This window comes from Vigna radiata, chromosome 9, assembly GCF_000741045.1.
Source record: "Vigna radiata var. radiata cultivar VC1973A chromosome 9, Vradiata_ver6, whole genome shotgun sequence".
NCBI lineage: Eukaryota > Viridiplantae > Streptophyta > Magnoliopsida > Fabales > Fabaceae > Vigna > Vigna radiata.
This window is the reverse complement of record NC_028359.1, coordinates 17,940,574-17,945,801: the sequence shown is the minus strand read 5'-3', so window position 1 is coordinate 17,945,801 and position 5,228 is coordinate 17,940,574. Positions and strand designations below refer to the sequence as shown.

The 5,228-nt window shown below is 31.4% G+C and overlaps 1 non-coding gene across 1 annotated transcript; it reads left to right on the top strand.

Annotated features, from left to right (window-relative positions):
• The first annotated feature begins 1,677 nt into the window (after window positions 1-1,677).
• On the top strand, window positions 1,678-1,748 carry TRNAG-GCC. The gene has a single exon. It is a non-coding gene; the product is annotated as a tRNA-Gly (tRNA).
• Window positions 1,749-5,228: the final 3,480 nt, after the last annotated feature.

The following is a 5,228-nucleotide window of genomic DNA, read 5'->3' as shown; positions in this document are numbered from 1 at the left end:
ACATATATATAACATTAATTTCACTTTAAAAAAACCACAAACGATCCAAAATCCAATGAACTCATACTTAGACAAGGAAAATGACTTTGAAACCATCACCAANAGTTCCGGAAGGGTCTAAAACCCCCAGAACGACCTAAAGAACGTCCAAAACGGACATCCGGAACCCCCTAAACTATCAAAAACAAAAGCAACAGCAGAAAAGAGCGCCCAGGCGTGGATTCTGCAGATTTTCTGCAGATTTTGCAGAACTCACCCACTCTCATTTTGTTTTAGGTCTTTTGGTGGATTTCTAATCATTCTAACTTGAAATTTAGGTGTAGTTAAACTTGTCTAAAGGCTTATAAACATTCCTAACCTCAATATCTAACAACTATGCACAAATTTACACTCAAAAACCTCAATTCTCTCAACTTATGGGCTCAAATCTAAATTTACTACTTGAGGACTGTTTTTGGTCATTTTGACACTTCTAACAAGTCACTTTAGACTTACCTAGGTTGTCTAAACTAACCAAAACCAACTATAACACCAAATCCTAATTTTGACTACTCTAGTTCCCTTAATATAGCCTATAATACCTTAATTACCTATCTTTCTACCTATGATCCTATACAACAGAAATTACTTCATCCCATCATTCAAAATTCAACATTTCATTCCACCATATCAATTTATAAATAGCAATTTACAGAATCATAACTTAAAATCAACAAGTACACAATCTCATACACGAAATCAACCCAATTCCAATTCAGCATCATTAACACACCAAGAATCATTTCCAAGCACACACCCTTCTACATTTTTAACAAAATTCCTAACTCATGCAAGCCCTAATTTCATGGAATAGAAAAGAAATTCCCAGCTTTCCTTACCTCTAACTTGAGTAACTCAAGTTACTGGACAATTTAAATATCCCTTGCACCACTAGAAATTTAAAAGACCTACAATTCATCAATTGATGAGGAAGAACAAACTTTAGAATGAAACTGAGGCTAGAATTGGGAAGAAAATACAATGGCTACATGCAACAAGACTTCCTACATGATTATAACCCTAACATTACACGGAAACATGGAAGATGACTTACTGGAGAAAAAATGGAGAAATTGATCGGATGGAATTTGAGTCTACCACAACAGGATGTCCTAAGCTTCTTCTGATTATGATATGGATGACCCATTCAAAGATTGATCTAGAGAGAAGATGGAGAAAGTGGAAGAGTAGAATGTTAGAGAGAGAAATGTTTTTAGGAAATGAACTAGATACTCATCAAATTAGTTTCTATTCTAATAGCTAATTATGCTTTTAAGTTTAAAAACTTGGTTTATTCCCTTAAGACCCCATCAGCCCCTTTTAGAATTATTTTTAGGCTATTACACATCTCTTATTTTTTTTTTTTTATTTTCACATTCCTAAATCTTAATCACAATCTAAAAATGAGAAAACGGAAAGTATCTTTTCGTCTACACAGCCAAACAGAAACACAACAATAAATGTTTAATATTTTTTTTCCTGATTTTCATTACCTCAGAATCATGATAACATTAAATTCTTAATATACTTATATAAAATAGTATACGTACATTTCTCTAAAAAAACTACGGTTTTGAGTTTTCGGGTGTTAAGAAATATTAATAGGTTTATATATGACATAAAACAATTTAACAAGAAGCACCAGTGGTCTAGTGGTAGAATAGTACCCTGCCACGGTACAGACCCGGATTCGATTCCCGGCTGGTGCATTTGATGGGTGTTGTGATGAATTTTCTAGTAATTGAAGGGTCAATTACCTTCATCTTCTAAAATTGGATGAATAACTCTACTCTGAACACTCTTTTTCGACGTGTATTTTTTTGGCTCCAACGATGTTGTGAAAGAAATTTTAAGAAAAAATTTCTTGTATAATTTCAAGTTGTTGTGTATGTACTTACGTAAAGAAAATATGAAAGAATGAATTGCAATTTTTTATACATGTATGGTTTCTTTTAAAATTATTGTTATACTAAATTATGTATTTATTTTTATTGTATTGATTACATATATTAAATATATAAATTTTGAGAATATTATTTTATTCATTCCAAAAATATCAGTGTTAATCTGACATTACTTTTTAGTACTTGCTTTTATACAAAACTCTGTTGGATTTTGTTATCGTTATTATTTATATGGAGAATGATATTTTAACAATTTTTTTTAACAATTTTTTGACAACAAAATACGTGTTACAAATTTATTGGTTTATTTAAATTTATTTTAAAAAATATTTGAAACGGACCAATCACTATCTTATCAAAAGATTATAAAAGAAAGAATTGTTAGAGAGACTTTTTCCTATTTATATAAAAGAAATTCAATACAATAATGGTTATGATGAATGATTAATAGTAGAACCATTACAGCTTGATGTCGAGGTGCTCTCTCAATCCAACATCTAACGTCCAATTTCAATAGTTCGGCATTGCTATATTAATGGATGTACTGTTTTTCATTTTTTATGTTTATATTTAATGTTTTTTTTTGCCACGAGTTTTATGATTTAATGTCAATTTTCCGTTTAAAGTAATTTTGATTTCATTATTTGTTATCTTTACGTGATAAAGTTTTACACCGAAAAAGCAATGAAGGAATAAACTTTTCTGTACCTAAATGATTTCAATGTTTTTTTTTTTTTTATCAGAAAACTTCTTATGAGTTTTAGTGTTGCTATTTTCATGTTTTCTTTTACATTGTTTATAATGATTTTTTTTATGATATGTTATAATTTAGGCTTATATATTGATATAAATATATAATATTTAATGTAATATATAATTTAGGTTTTAATTTCATAATTATATTTTAAACAACATTAACTGTTTGTAAAGGTTTTCATCAATTAATTATATTATATGATTTAATAAATTTATCTAAATAAATAAATTATTTTTTTAATTTAATATTTCATAATAATTTAATTTAAATTTTGAAATATAACATGGATGTTCTATAGCTATTGTTCGAATGAGTATGGTATACATATGAGTATACTATTTCTTAATTGGGTGTGAAGACGAGAATCAGTATCTATATATTCACATCGTCCTCGTCCTTGTACTTAGCATAATACTCATTTTTGTCCTCATACATCTTTTTGTTTAAATTATTAAAATACTTATAATATTATATATATATATATATATATATTGTGACATCTCAAAATATATGACGCATATATTTATATGGAATGTATTAAATCATGATAAAGAAAGCAGTTAAGAGTATACAAATGATAGAATTAAGAAGTACAGTTATCCAAATCTGGCTGGTAATTTTAAAACTTAAGTACAAGTTTCCAAAGTTCCCCAAAATGAAAGTTAACAAAATATTAAAGAGTTCTAAAGAGTGTTTTCCGAAAGAAGTCCCTGACAAGTGTACCAGATCGTTATCAAGTAATATAAATGGGTAAGTCCAAGTACCGTTTCCCAAAGGACTCTTAGGCCTTACCTTTCATGTAAACTAATTGCGTAAGACTTGAGAAAAGAATTAAGTTGAGGGGTTAATGCAAAGAACAAAAGTAAACATGCAAATGCAATGATTCAATTGGCTTTAAGAAACTATGGATGAATGGAGTTGTTGGGCTTTACAATTTCATCTTATCCACCCTCATATATCTACTCTTCTTATTTAATTAGCTTATTTATCATATTGTCATGCAAACTTTCTTACTCTACCCTTAACTCAATCCCTTGGTGAAAAGAGTCTATTACTAATTTCGGCTTGCTATCCCTAGCCTCCCCTAGTAATTAATAATGCATGATAAGCGGAAGCAAAATACAATTGATCGTCCTACCCCTATCCCTAGGTGGTATTGCTTAATCAAGGAATTCAACACCAGTTCATGACATTACTGTANNNCCNCGTATCAATAAAGACAAACAACATTTACCGAATGAGTTAAACAATAAAAGCATTAAGCAAAGGTGAAGAACCCAACAATTGATAAATCAAGCATATGTAAGCATATAAAATATATAAGAATTTGGATATATGAGAGTTTCAAAAGATTAGATTGTTCTCCAACAACCTAGGGTTTAGTTCACCATAATCATGGTGAAACTAGATGAAATATGATGAAAGAATGGAAGAAATAACCCTAAACTTGGTAGATTGGAGCCTAAGCATCCAAGGAACTTCCTCCAAGGTGTGTGGAATAGCTCTGGACGTTTTTCTCTACCAAAAGAATGTGTTTTGATTCGTTGGGGCTATATATAAGCCCGAAAAGATAATAGAAAGATTACAAAATCTAGCTAATAAAAACAGAAAACCGCCCAGGCGCCTAAGTTCACCGCTCAACGGTTTCCCTCTAGCCGCTTGGACCGCTCAGCAGTCAGTTTTACCGCTGAGCGGTTTCCCTCTAATCGCTTTGAACGCTCAACGGTCCAATATGGCGCTCAGCGGCTTTCTTGACCCTTCTTTTCATCCTTTTTCTTCTTCCTTCACGGGTCTAAATCCACCTTACTTCATTTCCATCTTCAATTCACCTTAAAACCCTGCAAAACAATGTAAAAACAAGCATAATATCTCTAAAACCGACTTTTGACCCTCTTATGACTCAACTAAGTGTTTTACTTGATTTTAAGCTCATTCTAAGCCATAAAGGGTATGTTTTAATATCAAATTTAAGTATGAAAATAACGGTTTTTAGACCGTTAAAACTCAACCTCCAAAGCTTGCTCCAAAGGTACATCATCACCTACTGCTCACTATTGAGTAACTGGCAAGTGTACCAGATCGTGCAAGTAATATAATCAGTAAAGCCCGATATCATTCTTCCCATGAGACTCGAAAGGTTTTCTCGTTCGTGTGAATTAAAATCGTAATACTTGTAAAAAGGAATAATTGTGGTGAATGCAAAGACAGAAAATAAACATGCAAAGTATTTGATTCAATTGACAAAAAGAGACTATGGATGAATGGAGTTGTTGGGGGTTTACAATTTCATCTTATCCGCTCCCTCTTATCTACTCCTCTTGTTTATTGCGCTTTGTTATTTAATTGTTATGCAAACTTTCTTGGCCTACCCTTAACTCGATCCCTCGGCGAAAAGAGCTTATTACTAATTACCGGCTTGTTATCCCTAGCCTACCCTAGTAATTAATAATGCATTAAGAACAGAAGCAAAAACAATTGATCGTCCTACCCCCTATCCCTAGGCAAGTATTGCTTAATCAAGGAATTTC